The sequence below is a fragment of the Anoplopoma fimbria genome, chromosome 6 (assembly GCF_027596085.1).
Source record: "Anoplopoma fimbria isolate UVic2021 breed Golden Eagle Sablefish chromosome 6, Afim_UVic_2022, whole genome shotgun sequence".
Taxonomy (NCBI): domain Eukaryota; kingdom Metazoa; phylum Chordata; class Actinopteri; order Perciformes; family Anoplopomatidae; genus Anoplopoma; species Anoplopoma fimbria.
In genome coordinates, this window is record NC_072454.1 from 1,298,791 (window position 1) to 1,316,825 (window position 18,035).

Here is an 18,035-nt window from a genome sequence, read left to right on the forward strand (position 1 = left end):
AAAGGAGAGGGTTAAGTTTGTTTTTTATAAAATAGATGAAGAAGTGCTCGTTAATCAGTCACACAGCAGGAGTTACATTATGAATCCGACGGGAGGATCAGACTGTAGTTAAGAGAAAATATTCAAGAAAAAGATGTGTCTGTATAAAAACTGCATTTCTCTTCTTCTGTTTACTCAAATAAAGTTTTTCCACGTTTTGCTACTTTATCCACCAGGGAAATATCTATACATTATTGTGTTTATATACATTATATATTGTTACTTTTCAGATTACAAAATATGCGGAAATCCACAAACTACCCTACTGTATTTAAAGGAGCAGTGTGTGGGATTTAGTGCCATCTAGTGGTGAGATTGTATATAACGAGAGAGAGTTGTTTTAAGGATTTATTACTTTAAGCAGCTACTTTTATTTATATACTCTGGTTTTTACATGACTAAATGATTGCTTTAAAAAAAATCTGAACTGGATTAGAAGTTATTTATAATTTAGTAATAGCTAAATATGGTTTCTAGAGCAGCAACAGTTATGTATAAAACAGAAAAGTCACTATTTAAAGTCATTAATATTTCACTGGAAATAAATCTAAAATGTAAATAAAATGAATAATATTCCTGAGTGAAGTTTATAGATGAGCAACAAAGACGTTAGATAGTATCAGTCATTCCTCCTTTCTCTATATAAGATATAAATGACTTTTTCTAAGCTAAATAAAACAATAATATTCTTAGTTTCAGGTCATTATACACTAATTAGAAGCATAGTTTTGCATATTATATTCCATTGCTGCCATTTAAACCCCCTAAATATTACACACTTTTCCTTTAAAGTATTTATCTCCACTTTTAACAACTACAATATTAAACTGATATTCTCATAAATGCATCAATACTTTGAATCCAACAAAATACAATATTCTCCAAAATAAGTAAATTTTACTGCTAATACTTATGTACTTTTACTTATAGGTAACGTTTTAAATGCAAGATTCTTTTTACAGAGTATTTCTACACTGTTGTATTGCTTCTTTTACTTCATTGACATACTTAAGTGCTTCTTCCAACACTGGATATCTGTGTATATTATTGAATTATCAATGGATTAATGAGTAAATACAAAGAATAAGATTCATTTTTGCAGTTTTTTTGTGTTCTGTGTAGGATTGTACCAGGACGGGATTAAAAAGGACATCTGGGGAAATACCGACCTCCTGTTTCTCCCATTTTTTGTGTATTTAAAATGTATTATTTTCTGATAACAGGTCATTTGTATGTTCATGTATTTGCCTATCAACATATTCAAACATCTGCCTCTGAGCGTGTGCAGCAGGCCGCCCATCAGCCCCTCTAGTGCACATGATTACCACGCAGCGGTCTCATTATCCACTCTACACGTCTCAATCTTTATCTTATTCAAGATAATTTCCTCAATAATGCTGCTTCTTTTCCCCCAATACAGTGGAGAGCAGCAATCAGAGCAGAGAGGACGGCCGCCCAGCTGTGTGGCAGCGTGAGGTGAAAGTTGCTGCTCAAAGAATCCTATTTTCTGCAGAAACTTTTCTCCAAAATAATTGCCCCATAATGACAGCTTCATCCAGGGCTTTATGTAAAAGAGTGAGTCACTCCTCTGGGCTTTGTACAGCAGCGAGCGGAGGAGTGAAGAGTGGGAAATATATTTTATATAGGTAAACACAGTGCTGCTGGAGTTCAGCGCGACTCCAGTCAAAGCAAGAGAAGATTGTCTTGGAAATACAGAAGAATGTTGGTGATGCAGTTTGGTTTGAGCAGAGAATGCGATGTTTAAAACAGGAAGGGTCAACTGTTTGTCTGCTGCACTGAATATTCAAATGTATCATTTATCAAATCTTTTGTGCATCCAGGACGTAAAAGTCTGTTTGTTTTTTTCATTACTTGGTAATGTCAGCACGCTAACACATGGTGCATGCTAACATGCTAATACATCAAAGATGCAATAATTCATCTGCTAGTTTCCCTGCTAATTTGTTCTACATCTTCAAATGCATTGTTTAACTTTCTTCTAAACCTTTCTGGTCCTTTGTCACTTGCTCTTTTTTCATGTTTGTGTGTGGTTTGTCATTTGTAAAGGTGGCCTTGTTCCATTTAGCCCGAATGTATGTGAAACACTAAACAGAACGATGCCTGGTGCTCTCCCAGAATGACTGAAGTTGTACTCGTGCTCTGTTATACTTGAACCTGAACTCCACATTTTCTATCAAACCCTGAAATCTCCCGTCTTGAAGCCAGACTTCTTCCTTCTGAATCACAGTCTTTGTCCTCTTTACGCCTCGCTGAGCTCTTATCTGAACTACCTCCACCTCGCACCACTTCTCTCCAGCGCCTCCTTTTTTCCTCACATCATTTTAGCTTCTTCAGATTAGATACGATCTATTGTCTTTGAACGCTTCACTGCCTCTACGGCTGTGGCGTAGTGGAGAGCAAGGTAGTTCTCCAATCAGAGGGTCGGTGTAAGTCGCTTTGGATAAAAGCGTCTGCTAAATGACTCTAATGTAATGTAACGTATTGTTTGCTCTCTTGGTATTTGTTCTGCTGTTCGGTTTGCAGGCTGCTCTGTGCCTCTGTGAATATTTGTAAATCATGATAACTACTCCTATTTAGGGCAAAGGGAGATTATGATTAAATGTTCTGTTAGCTGAAAAAGTGTTATGGTCTTGTCAGGTGATATTTTTTATATATTTTCAGGAGTTTGATCAGAAGGCGTGATGTTTAAGTATCTACTTATTTGTCGGCATGTCCTCCTGTTCTGACACAAATCAGCAATAATCTTTATTATTATTATATTGTTAAACCACTGTTGTTCACATGCAATAACAATATGTTTTGGGGCTAATGTAATGCTGCATAGATTACGTTTTCTTTAACATATCAGCCACAACATTCATCAAAAACATATCTGCAAAATGATTAAAATATTCCCTCAACTTTAGTTATGGAACTGTGGTTATTGTCAACAATGTCTCCTACAAAATATTGTTCCATACAACTCACATATTTTCTTCCAGACCAAACAGTCACAACAGTTCAAATACAAAAAACACAACAAAAGTACCTAGTTAGGTTTAGTAAAAAAACCTCAGAGTTTGGCTTAAAACGAATACAAAATGAAAAACAAAACAAAAACGTTACAAAAGAACTTTGTTCACATGAGACATGAATCGCAGTCTGCAGGTGAAAGTGTTTTTTCCTCATCCGTCATTTGAAACATATTTGTTGTACTTCAAATAAAACTTGACTGCATGACAAAATACATTTCCCTTGGAACATAATTCACAATACAGTTTTTCAATCTTTGGGAACGTCTTTCTAGGAATTGTTCAACTAGAACAAGAGCATCCTCCTGTCTGTACCAAAATGTCGTGGCAATCTTCCATCCAATTATTCAATTCAATTCAATTCAGTTTATTTTGTATAGCCCAGAATCACAAATTACAAATTTGCCTCAGAGTGCTTTACAATCTGTGCACATGAGACATCCTCTGTCCTTCCCTCACATCGGCACAGGAAAAACTCCCCTAAAAACCCCTTTAACAGGGAGAAAAAAGGAAGAAACCTCTGGGAGAACGACAGAGGAGGGATCCTTCTCCAGGATGGACAGAATGCAATAGATGTCATGTGTACAGAATGAGCAGCATAACAGAGATACAACACATTCAATGTATATGACATAAATGATTCATATAATAAGACTACTTATAATAACAGCAGCAATTATTACAGTAGAATTATAGTTATGAAAATAGGGATAGTAATGTGATTAATAATAATAATGGAAGTAGCAGTGGGTGTCAGTCGGCTCACAGCAGGAGGCACGACTACGGTCCAGGTACCACAACGATTCATGGAAACCTGCAGAACGAGAAAGCAAAAGGGCTTCAGGGTGGAAGTAAAGCTAAAATGCTTAATGGTACAGGTAATAGTAATAGTAATGTGACTAGTAATAATAATAATGGTGGTAGCAGTCGGTGTCAGCAGGGCCGTAGCAGGATGCACGTCCACGGTCCAGGTACAGCCACGATTTATAGAAGCCTGCGAAGCGAGAAAGCACAAAGACTCCAGGGTAGAAGCAAGTCAATAAGCGTAATAGTACAGGCAATAATAATAGTAATGTGACTAATAATGATAGTGGTAGTAGTAGTGGGTGTCAGCAGGGCCTCAGTAGGTGGCACGATGACAGTCCAAATATAACCCCGATTCCTGGGAACCTGCGAGGCGAGAAAGCACAAGAACTCCGGGGAAGAAGCAAAATCAGTAATGTGCATAAATAGGAGATTAATACATAAAGAAGGAGGGAGAGAAGAGGAGAGAGGAGCTCAGTGTATCCTAGGTAGTCCCCCGGCTGTCTAGGCATATAGCAGCATATCTAGGGGCTGGACCAAGGTCTGCTGGAGCAGCAGCATCTCAGCAGCTGACAAGAAGAGACTCAGGAACCAGAACCTGAACCAGCCCTAACTATAAACCTGAACCAGCCCTAACTATAAACCTGCCCTAACTATAAACCTGAACCAGCCCTAACTATAAACCTGAACCAGCCCTAACTATAAACCTGAAAGTTAAAATACCAGTCCTAACTATAAACCCTAACTATACTTAGACCTGAACCAGTCCTAACTATAAGAACCAGTCCTAACTATCAAAAAGGAAGGTCTTAAGCCTGCTCTTCTTTCCACCTGGAGCCGTGCTGCTACAAGTACAAACATAATACATGCTTTTGGTTCAATTTGTGCTCAATTTTATAACGACGTTATGGTACAACAACATATTATATTTTGGAAACAGCAGTCACTGGTACACTAGTGGTCTTTACTACCTATAGATCACTCAAAAATATTCCTATTTTTATATTTGATACACATTTTGATACACATTTGATACACATTAAAATATAAACAGCCCGATGAAGAGAGAGAGACGAACTCCTCCGATCATCTGTCTTCTCCAGGTGGCTTCAGAGATTAAAGGTAAATATCTATCACACAACCTGCCAAAGACTCCTCCCCCTCTGATTCTCTGTAGGACAGTGTGTGTGTGAAAACAGATTTTAGTCTGGTTGTATGTGTGTGAGGAATAATAAGTGTCTTTTCAACACAACAGAAAACAACACAGAACCAACAGGAACAAACACGCTATCATTAACAATTAATCTATTCAAACCCTTCTGAAGCTTTTGTTTTTTTAAGTACTGGTCTGTTGAGAAGGTTTTTCCATAATGCACAAGCTAAAACTGTAAAAAGCACAGCTTCATTTTGACTCTTGACCACAGATCAGTTAACATCTGCTGGTCAGCAGATCTGAGAAATGAGTTAAAAGATCAGAAATATGAGGGAGTGAGTGGGAGAAACGTTGGCAGGAGAGACAGAGGAGATGATGGTATCTACGCTGAAAGAAGACACGTCTTTAGATTTAAAAATCTTCATCCTCTGGTTTTCTGTGGGTAGACTTGAGAAACAGGCCTTTATCTTTTGTAGAAAATGAGACATTTAGAAGCTGTGTATTTAAAGTATTGTGTGGAGATGATCTTGTTAAATAAAAGTTGTGTTATTCTTTGTGAGTCTTTATTCTTTGAGTGACATTTTCTCCTTTTTTTCTCATTTGTTTTTTGTGTCATTGTGTAGAAAAAGTGGCTCGATGTCCAGTTTGTCCGTGAAAGTGTCATTGTTTGAGTTTGGGACAAAAAATGAATGTTAAACTCGTATGAGTAAATAAAAAAGGGAAATAGTGTTTCAAACAGCGAAACACTTCTGTAACAACAGAACACTTGTATATATTTCAAACCTTTGTTCTGTGATCTCTTTCAGAGCAGCAGAGACAAACAATGACAGAACAGACACCTTGAACTGAGCTGAATTGAACGAGGCAGATAGTTAGAGAGTGAGTTGAAGGCTTCTCCCAGAGGGGTTGTCTCCGGGTCATCTCATCCTGACGTGGATCGATACCCTAACTCTCCGCTGTCCCCCCCTCTGACACCTCCTCTTCCTCCTCTCTCCTGACTCAGACAGGATGGGACAGGAGGTGACACCACACCTGGCTTTACCTGTACGAACCAATAATTGTCTTCAAGTCTTCTCCGGCTTCGGTTAAATCTGCTCGTTTCAGCAGATATTTTGGGGAATCAAGATATCAAATGTTTTTCAGCTGACTGAGACGTTATCGTTTACTGATGTGGTTCTCAAACTTTTTTCTGTCTATCCAACATTTGGAAGAGGAAAAGTTTCAGAGATTTCAGACATAAAATGCACAACGGTCTCTCTTTACTCAGACGGCAACTTCCAGTTCTGCGAGCGAAGCCATTGGTTGTATAGAAGTCTATGAGAAAATGACTCTACTTCTCTCTTGATTTATTCCCTCAGTAAACATTGTAAACATGAGTTTATGGTCTCAATCTCTAGTTTCAAGTCTTCTTCAATACAGCATGATGTTCATTTAGTAAATGATGCTCCATTTAGAGTCAAACAGACCATAAAGCAGGGGATGCTTTAGGGCGGGGCTTACTGTGATTGACAGGTCGACACCAGAGACGTAGACGGAGTCTCTACGTCACTCCTCCTCAGTCCATATATGGTCACTTCAGTTCATTGGTTGCAAAAAAGCAAAGATGGCGACGGCCGTAATCCAAGATTGCGATGATGAAATTGGCAAACTGAAAACACCAAACTGCTAACAAACAAAATTAGCGACAAGCCAGCGAACACAGTGGAGTGTTAAGCAGATGCATTGCATTAACTGAACCAGGCTACACCACAGTTGGAGCTTATTAACAATTTTCATTTCAGTTGCCCACTTAGGTGAATCCATCAGCAGGTGTTCCTGATGTTTTTGTTCACTGAGCACAGAAGACTGCAACGGTCTCGTCATTTGAAGTTGGCTTTGGATGCAAAATGGGCAGAATTTTTTTTTTTATTCCCTTTCAAGCACTTCTTTTATGAGCTGTGAAATGACCTTACCTGTGCTTGGAGTGATTTTTCCTTTGCTATAAAAAGTGCTGGTAATTGCAATAATTGCTATTATAATTTATCCATCTCCTCAAGTACCACTCCTTTTCTTGTTTTCATAGTTAAACAGAACTCCAAAACTTCTAACACAGATTGTGAATTATGCAGCCACTTCAGCGGTTGATGGAAAATTGAACAAATGAGACATTATGTAACATTAAATAACAAAAGGAGGAAGAATAGATGTTTGAGTGTTGGCAAAACCCCCCCCCCCCCACTTTATAAGCATATATTCATGCACAAAAACTACAAAAGTTGTGTTCCATCTCACTTTGCCACAATTCTCAACCTTTTACCTTGTGAGACATCTTCTCTCTGATGCCTGTTCAGACTTAAAGTCTTACTTCCCTCAATGTCTCACCTCTGCAACTTGACATTGTAGATTCACCTTGTAAAGAGCTAAAGCAAAAACACAAGTAAAGATAAGGAAACTTGTTTTACATGGCCTATATAATAAATATAAAGTCAGAAGAGGTGACCTGTTCTATGTCCACTGTGGACTTTTATCATCCAGCTTTTTTTTGTTGCTGTGGACCAGTGTTGGCAAAATGACATCCCATGCAGATATATCCATCACATGCATGGAGCTTCATGTTTCATGAATCTAAAAGACGGCGTCAGACAGAAAAAAGGCTTATTTCTGCTCGACCATTAAGCAAATCCTAAGGAATCTATTGTAGAAGATGGTTGGGTGTAGGTAAAAAAACCCCGACTTGGTTAAGCAACACAACTTCTTGGTTAGGTAAAGGAAACTTGTTGGTTAGGCAATCAAAACTACTTGATTTGGTTTAGGCAACAAGACTACTTAGTTGGGGTGAGGCAACAAATGTACTTGGTAAGTTTTGTGTAACAAAATAACTTGGTTTGGTAACAAAACTACTTGGTTTGGTTTAGGCAAAACAACTACTTGGTTAGGCAACACAACTACTTTGTTTGGTGTAGGCAACAAAACTTCTTGGTTTGGTTTAGGCAACAAAACTACTTAATTGGGGTTAGGCAACAAATGTACTTGGTAAGGTTTACGTAACTAAATAACTTGGTATGGCAATAAAAACTACTTGGTTAGGCAACAAAACGTCTTGGTTAGGTTTAGGCGACAAAACAACTTGGTTTGGCAACAGCATTACTTGATTTGGTTTAGGCAACAAAACTCTTGGTTAGGTAACAGAACCACTACATACAGTCTATGACTTGCACCTATCCATCCTCCCCAACCTGTTACCATTGTGGACTTAGTTGCTCTTTATACTTCGTCACCTGCCCCGGCTCATAAATCTAACGATTACCTGACACTTGATTACGAATTATAGTGCATAACTTTAAGTAGTTTTAGCTATGAACAGTATTTGAGAAGAGCCTGGACCCTAGGCTGAATTGTTCCCATGTCAGATGGTATTTGGGGAAAAGTAGGCAATCATCAACTCATTCAGAAGTACTTTGGGAAAAAAAGATTAAAATGTAATATTGAATCCCAAAACAAATGCAATGAATATCACAGAGTGACATCTAACAGTCTGAGACGACTGGAGGAGGTAAATAGTGTGTAAACAGGCCTGACAGGCATCAGATAAAGTTGTTATTTAGGAGGGAATCAATAGAGAAAATACATTTCTGTTCTCAGGAGGAAAAAGGAATAAGAGAAACAGAGACGGAGAAGAGGAAAGTGATGAAATTCAACCGTACTCGGATGTTTGGCTTGAGGGAGGAAGTGGAGGGGGAATATGGAGAAAGAAGAGAGGAAGAGATTTAGAGAGACAGAGAAACACGAGGGAGAAACCAGATGAGCGGAAATGAAAAAACTATGGTTATGAGAAGCGCCGAAAAAATACTCTTGTTGAAAGCCAACAAGACGTGTGTGTGTTTGTGTGTGTGTGTGTGTGTGTGTGTGTGTGTGTGTGTGTGTGTGTGTGTGTGTGTGTGTGTGTGTGTGTGTGTGTGTGTGTGTGTGTGTGTGTGAGAGAGAGAGGAGGGTGTGCATATTGGCTCATGTGAGTCTTTATTTGATGTGAACAAAGGAGATGGGTAGAAAGCAGGAGGTAAAATGAGTTTTAAATTGAAACGTGTTAGATGAGGTGAGCAAAGGGAGGTGAGGGGGAGAGAAGGAAGGGAGATGAAGAGGGGAGATTAAGTCATACATTATTTAACTTAACCCTCTGAACCTTAAAACTAGCCTATTCAAAAGCATGTTTTCTATAAACAATCACGTAATTACACCGTTTATCACAGCCAGAAGGTGTAAAAAACGTCACTATCATCAGTGGTCTTTGAACACATCATGCGTGATGAACGCTTCCTTCAGAAAAAACAACCAAAACAAAGCCTAAAATGGTGATACCTCGACAAAAACATTTTATTCTACATGCCTCATTAAAAGAACAGAGAGAGAGAGAGAGAGAGGGTGAAACCACAAGGAGAACATATGGTCCCCCGCAGAGAACAAAGGAACGAGGAGATGAAGAGAAGGAGAACCACTAAGTCATGACATCACAAAGATAAAAGCATTAAAAAGAGACAGCTGGAGATGAGAAAGAGTTATTTCATAGAAGATCATATTGTGTCCTGTAGAAACCACAACAAAGATTATATCTTAAGTAGAAACCCAACAGTTAGGTTTAAACAACTAAACCAACAGTTAGGTTTAGACAACAAAACCAACAGTTAGGTTTTAAACCAACAGTTAGGTTTAGACAACAAAACCAACAGTTAGGTTTAAACAACTAAACCAACAGTTAGGTTTAAACAACTAAACCAACAGTTAGGTTTAGACAACTAAACCAACAGTTAGGTTTAGACAACTAAACCAACAGTTAGGTTTAGACAACAAAACCAACAGTTAGGTTTAGACAACTAAACCAACAGTTAGGTTTAGACAACAAAACAACAGTTAGGTTTAAACCAACAGTTAGGTTTAGACAACTAAACCAACAGTTAGGTTTAGACAACTAAACCAACAGTTAGGTTTAGACAACTAAACCAACAGTTAGGTTTAAACAACTAAACCAACAGTTAGGTTTAGACAACTAAACCAACAGTTAGGTTTAGACAACTAAACCAACATTTAGGTTTAGACAACTAAACCATAGGGTTTAGAACACCAGTATTTTGGTTGAAAGTCCTGTTTGTTGGACTCATCTACCTCTTTTCCGGTCCACCAATAGTTGTCTTTTTGGACATCGTACTGAGCTGTTCAATCTCTTTATGCTCTGATGATTTTAGTCACCTTCATTCCAGCGACATAGTTTAACTAACAATACAGTTTGGCATTCAACTAAATTTAACATTTATTCTCATATAAACCTCACCCTGCTAAACATCTGCCATCTTCTCTGAATGTCAGACTGTCTGTGTCATCCCTCTCTCTGAGGGAGGGAGAGCGGAAACTCAGCCAAAACTGAGGGCAGAATCACTTTCTCATTTTATTATTCATCATTTATGTTGATTATTCATCATCAGTCACTCTGTCTGACACTGCAGAGACACGGTGAGACACTGTTTGTTTGGGCTCATAGGAAAGGTCTTACCTCCTGCAGTTACATGACGTCCACGTTATGTTTACTTGGCAAACAACATGAAGGCTATTTATGAAACATATCGGAGGAACTCTCCAAGTCGCCAGATTAGCACAGATGGACAAACACATATGGCCAATAAATAAATGTGATATTTTGTATTCCTCTGGATTTCAGCCCAGCATCATGGCAGCTCGAGTTATTGTCACAAAATGGAATTTCACAGGTTTCCTTTGTCATTCGGAACAAAAACAAGACCAATGGAAAGTCAGTTAGGATCTTTTTTAACGGTGGACACACAAATGAGACACCTCCATGTGAGAAACCATTTATGGGGGGCGGGGCCAACAAACACAGGACTTTTTTAACAGCGAGAGAGGGGTTCGACTCTGTGTTTACGTCTCTGGTGTGGACCTGTCAATCAGTGTGTAGCCCCGCCCTAAAGCATCCCCTGCTTTATGGTCTGTTTGACTCTAAATGGAGCATCATTTACTAAATGAACATCATGCTGTATTGAAGAAGACTTGAAACTAGAGATTGAGACCATAAACTCATGTTTACAATGTTTACTGAGGGAATAAATCAAGAGAGAAGTAGAGTCATTTTCTCATAGACTTCTATACAACCAGAGGAGTCGCCCCCTGGTGGACAGCAGAGAGAATGCAGCTTTAAAGACATGAAGCATCGGCCCAATTTTTGGTTGCCGCCTGAAAAAAACTCAAATTTCTCAAGATTTAAGTCGTAAATTTAAAAGAAACAAACTTGGATATTCTATGAGATTAAAGTCTAAAGTTAGCGTGACATTTATATATTGTATATATAAATATATATTTAAATCATTATTCAACCGAAAAAAAATCAGTCAAACTTTAGTTGTTAGTATCCAGACCAAATGTTTTGGGATGTGACCTGATGCATCTGTGCAGAATCACATCGTAAATTAAATTATAAGCTCACACAGTTTGGCTCGGCTCAGCTCAGGAAGGAAGCCTGAACAGCCTGCAGTCAGACAGAGTGAGATGTGCTTTTTAAATGATTGCCATTCCTTTATTCATTTAACCAGCTCACTGCACTTATTACACTTGAATAATGCAGGATGATAAATAATTCACAGGGAGGTAAAAATGGCTCCAGTTTTAACTGTGGAAGAAGAGAAGAAGAAGAAGAAGAAAAGTGAGTAACAGACTCAACCAAAGAGAAGAGAGCTGATGAGACTTTAGTTAGAAAATGACAGAGGTTGTGATTTATGTCGTTTTTCACTGACAGAAAGTAAAAGATGTGAAGGATGAGAGAGATTTAGCGAATGAATGAATGTGAAAGAAAAGCAGAGAGTTTGTTTAACAGCTACTTACCAAATCAACCCGACAGCTCACTGTGAGCAGACGTTTGTGGTTAAGTGCAAAGTTAAAGCGTTCAAACATCACAGAAAGTTTCATCTACGTACATCTGTTATGCCTCTCATGTATTTAAGTCGTTTCAGACATATCTGGTTATTATCTTTATGAGAAACAGATGCTTGACTCTGTGACCTAAATGTTTGCTAAAAGAAAAGACTTTCACCACACACAAATCTGAAACCCTTCAATTTTATGCACTTTTGAAATGACCAGAATTTGATGTGCAAGTATGGTAATAATGTTGTTAAAATTCAAGTTTTTTTACAAGCATTCAGGTATTATGAAGGTTTAAATTCCATATATTTTTACACAATCTTAAATTTTAGAGTCTCGCTTTGATGTATTGGTTAATTTTCATCAGCCTTCATCTCGAACAATGGAAGTGCTCAAACATTACAAGTGCAGTAAAAAAGCAACTCGTAAGAAAATCTGTGTAGATGTCGTCAAGATTACTTTGTTATGTGAACACTGTGTTTCCATTATTGAGAGTATTTTATCTTTTAAGAACTTTACACACCGATAGTGTGACAAATAAATGACACAAAAATGCAAAATACTCAACTGCGAACATTTCACATCAAAGTGTCCATGTTTATTTTGAAAGGTTAGAAGAGAAGGAGTGGATCTGGTTTGTACTGCCTTTGTCATTGTTGAAAGGAGTAATAAAGTTTGCCGTCTTGGTTCAGACTACAAAGAACATTGTATTAGTATAGTAAATGTCCGTTCTGCACGATGTGATTGGTTGATGCCTTTACTTGTGGTGTGAAAGCTCAGAAAAAAATCACTCCGAAGAAAAATGATGCTGCTTTTACGCCGCATAATATCTGCGATTTGTGTGAAAGTATTCAAGACAAAAACAACAGTTTGAAAAAATATTGACGCGTAAATTATAGCATGAAAAAAAATGCCATTATGAACGTCAGAAAACACTGGAAAACTGCGACGGATGCGGCGTACCATCAGAAAACAACGGTGTGTTTTAGGCGATGCTTTCAGGAACATAACATGTTGAGAAGCAAGTGATGAAGACAATCTTCAGAGGAACAAACACTTTGTATGAATTATTACACACAACAATACAAAATACAACACTGGATCGAATCTGGTCCTGAACAGACCACTTTAGTGCTGAACGCAGAGAAGACATGACGTATTTCTGTTCCCATCCAGAACGACTCGAGCAGCATAAACCTTTTTTAACATCCTGACACATTGGCTTCCATCCAACAGCTAATGGCCGCTGGGCTACAGGAGAGGGAGAGTTTTACCACCATCATCGTCTTCGTTTAGCAGAAACACTTTCCAAGAGAGAAGAGCTTTGTCCTCATAAGACTTCATCATTAGCACGATCTCCTCGGAGGACATACTCAAAAGTGTGGATTCATCTCTGAACTTATTGGCCTCCAAACCGAGACTCCTCGGGGAAAGATGGAAAAGAGTGTAAATCCCTTTAGGACACGCTGGTATATTGGAGAGACATTTAATCCACGTATTCACCACCAACCTTTTCCATCTCAGGAAAAGCATAATGAAATTCTCTGAACTCATCACTGCTGCAGATCCATTTGTTTAAGGTCAAGTTTCTCCTTTATTAATGTTTTAAAAATTTATTTCAAATCTTCGTCTGTGGATTCCATTACTGCCTCTGTTTCCTCCTGGCAGGACGGAGATTGGATATTTGAAAGGCTGTGTTGCACTTTGGTCCAGACTGATATATTTGAACAGCGATTGTTTGCAAATTCATTTGTTTGCATTCGTGGTCCCCTGAGGATGAAGCTATACTCTTCGCGATCCGCTGATGTTTCCTCTAGCTTCACCATGAGGTTGAGATTTGTGGTTTTTAGTGAAATGTCTGAACAATTATTGAATGTCCTCCCAACTTTTAACAGTGACTTTAAACCGTTTTGGAAGTCACAGATGAATGTTGGCTTCTGATTGTTGACAGAGCAGAGACTCTGTGTGTCGTTGTATGGGGAAGTTGGACAGCGTATATTGTTGTTTAAAGTGAAGGACTTTTTTGGATTGACGAGAAATTTGGAAATGAAATCCATAGTGTCCAAACAATAAAGCCCTATAACTTTTGCTGATCCCTTCAGAATTCATCTAGCGCCACCATCAGGTCAAAATGTACCTTTGTCTAGTAATTTGTTTAAGACCAAATACTTGTAAAAGAAAGGACTGTAATGAAGAAGTGGACGTAGTCATTGTGACGTCACCCGTTGGTTTGTAGTCTACGGTTTTGGCCCTCGCCATCTTTCTTTTATGATCAGAGGTAACAGGAGACGATGGAGCTACAAGCACATAAGTACCATAAGTACAACCGAACACTGAGTTTTAGGCCACCAAAATGTTAAATTAACTTCTATGGAGGGAAAACACAAAGATTTAAGACGAAAATACGGACAACTCTGGTGTGGACCTGTCAATCAGTGTGTAGCCCCGCCCTAAAGCATCCCCTGCTTTATGGTCTGTTTGACTCTAAATGGAGCATCATTTACTAAATGAACATCATGCTGTATTGAAGAAGACTTGAAACTAGAGATTGAGACCATAAACTCATGTTTACAATGTTTACTGAGGGAATAAATCAAGAGAGAAGTAGAGTCATTTTCTCATAGACTTCTATACAACCAGAGGAGTCGCCCCCTGGTGGACAGGAGAGAGAATGCAGCTTTAACACATGAAGCAGTGACTTCACCGCCCCAGTGATGAGGATGCGGTGTGGGGTTGTTCTGCATTGTTTGCGGTATGCACTGCTGCATGTAAACTGGAAATATTAGTGGAATATTCATTTCTATTAGTCATGTAAACAGATTATTAGGAATATTGTCTGTTTTGTAATAAGGAAAAAAATGAACGCCTCGTCTGACAAATTAATCTTTATTCTCAGCAGCAGAAGAGATCCTCGAAAGCCAAGTCAGCAGGGATATCACACACACACACACACACACACACACACACACACACACACACACACACACACACACACACACACACACACACACACACACACACACACACACACACACACACACACGCACACCTCTAGCATAGCCATTGGGGTTACTATACTTACGATGTCATGTTACATAACCCCCCCCCCCCCCCCCTTTTCTCTCAGCTTCACTGCTTTTACCCCTGAAGCATTTCCACAACACTCCCCTCTGATAGTTTACTACGACCGGCTCCAAAAACTTCAAGGGATTGCAGATCTCCCTCTGTCACTGAAATATGGATGGAAATATGTGCAGGTATTGTTTTCCTTTTGATAACACTGATCTCGTGCAAATAAAAAAAACATGAATAAATGAATAATTTCAGCTTTTTTTATTCTGAATGCACCTTTCTGAAAATTATAGGCATTTATGTGAAGTGTTTGAAAGCATTTTATTGGCAGCAGTGTGAAGCCTTGACCACACTGCACACTGGTGTGTCATTGTTCATTGGTGACTTCTGTAATTTTCAATTATCCATTTGAAAGCAGATGTTGAGTTTTAGGAAGAAGAAAGGTGAAAAGGTGAAAAGAATAAAAAGACAACCAAAGGAGAGAGGATACAGAGACAGATATTGTAACTCCTGTGATGCAATAAGCTTCTTTAGTAAATATGAATATTCCTCCTAAACAGTGTGAGCCTCATGAGCACCACAACATTTGCCACATCCTCACCATAGGACCAACAAGGGTTAATCTGGGCCGCTCTGCAGCCATCAGAGAAAAGTGATGATGTTAATTTAGACCTTTAAATATCACAGCACTTTGTTGAAGCAGTTGGTGGAGCTAAAAACCCAACATCCCATGTTTTTGTGTTGAAGTGACGAATAGGAACAACAATGTTTTAAATGGGTGACAATGTAGAGAAATAAAGGATTTTTCTTTACTTTTTCGATCTGTTTGTTATTGTGTCATGTGACTTGTTGCTAGGAGACGACGGTGGTCCCAGTTGGAGAGAGGAGAGCCGATGTTGTTGAAATTTGTTCTGTTGGAGGACTGAAAGAGTAGCTTAGTGTTACATGAGATTTCAGAACGAGATATCTATGAGCGAGACGCACAAAAACAAACAGAAATGTAATAAAATGTTTCATTCCTCTATTTCCATAACGCTGTTAAACACTTATAATAACAATCTGAGCCTCTCAGTGGAAACAAGCACTTTAATTGGAAGTTAATGATGTTGAGAAGTTTCCCCAAGCGATCACACTACGGCACATTCAGCTTCTGACGTCTGCAGCTCTCTCCTTCCGTACTGGACCAATTTAAGACACTGTTATCCCCGTTAATAACTTAGACACAAACATGGTAAAGTAGGGTCCAGGTTGAAAAATAGACTTTTTTACACAACGAGCAGACACAGAGCAACATTAGCATTCATTAAGCGTTATGTTCACTTTACTTCTTACTTTGTTTTGGTCTCCACCATCTCCTGCAGGAAGTATCTGACTCGTTAAGCTCTTAGTATATGCATGCATGTGTTTGTTTGAATTGTATTTGCACCTTTCTAAAGGTTGACCTACCTATATTTCATCAATATAACAGCTGTAGTTTTTCTCCCCTCTTTAATATAAATATTTAGTTATGCATTTATTCCTGCATTCTCCAATAAAGCATGTGGGAGTTCAGAGCCTTCCTCTGAGGCACCTGTGCTGTAAAGCGTTTCCTGATGGCAGTAAACAGATTAATGAGTCAGCCGGCTGATAAAAGCGATACAGTTCAGACGCCGAGGGCGACGAAGCAAAACGCTAAAGTTACTTTGAACTCCTGTAACTTTAATTCTCTTTGACACGGAGAGATGTAGCTGTGAGCAACACCACGTACGATACGATTAAGATCAGTGAACCATGACCAGCAGAAAACATGTCTGTCTGTCGGCTGTGCTGGAGGCGCTGCTTTTCCCCTCTCAAGGTCACGGACAGAGAAAGGTCGTTGGACCACCAGCAACATTTTCAGACAATGGAGACCAGTGATGTGCTCTCACCAGCCAGGAGGACAAAAAGCAGTGTGAATTACACAATTATTTCTGCACAGAAATGAAGGAAAACCTGCATGTGTTGCCAGATTTGTAAAAAGTGCTGAGTTTATAATAACTTTTCTTTGACGAGATGTCAAAACTTTTTGAAAAAGTGTCTCCCTCTGCGAGAATAATTCCAAACTTTATTTAAAATCAGGAAACTGCTCAGTTAATGCACTGTGTTCCACTGTTTGGAGGTGATCTCATTTATTAAATGAAAATAAACTATATATGTCATAATAACTAATTTACATTCCGCAGTGGAAACCACACAAAACCTCTTAACAAGCAGGTTTTTTTCTTGGTGGAAGTCCTTGAGCTTGATTTATGACAACACTAAAAACACAAAAGCATCTAAAAGAAGAGACAAAAACACCAATAAAAAAGGCTATTTAAATATCTTAGGACTAATAATACCAACACATGACACTTTTATGGGAAGAGTCAGCGTTTCTAACTGACCTTCAAGGTGATTTTAACTCAAAGCAGCTCAGTAAAACCTTCAGTTCATGTTCATCTCCATTAGCACTAATGTATTCCTGATTGTTCTCCGTAGGAACTAATGATGGGCAAAATCAAAATGATCCTTTTAGTCAGACTAACATTTTGTGCAACACTTCACAAGAGATATCTCAAAGTACAGATAGAAATGAACAACAAACAGCGATCTTTATTTATTTGTAACTTTTCTACTTCAGTAACACACCTCTGATGTTATTTTAACTTCAACAACGATCTTTTCCAAAACCTAACTAAATCCTTTCCTGTGATGACGGAAGTTTATTTTGAAAGTGTAACCAGCCGAAATTGACACGTGTTCGTGGAATTTTGTAGTTCCTTTTCTTAAAATATCATACGAACCATTCTATGAGGACACGTTTAACAAACACTGGTTGTGATAAGGGGTCAAAGCTGCATGTGTTAAAGCTGCATTCTCTCTCCTGTCCACCAGGGGGCGACTCCTCTGGTTGTATAGAAGTCTATGAGAAAATGACTCTACTTCTCTCTTGATTTATTCCCTCAGTAAACATTGTAAACATGAGTTTATGGTCTCAATCTCTAGTTTCAAGTCTTCTTCAATACAGCATGATGTTC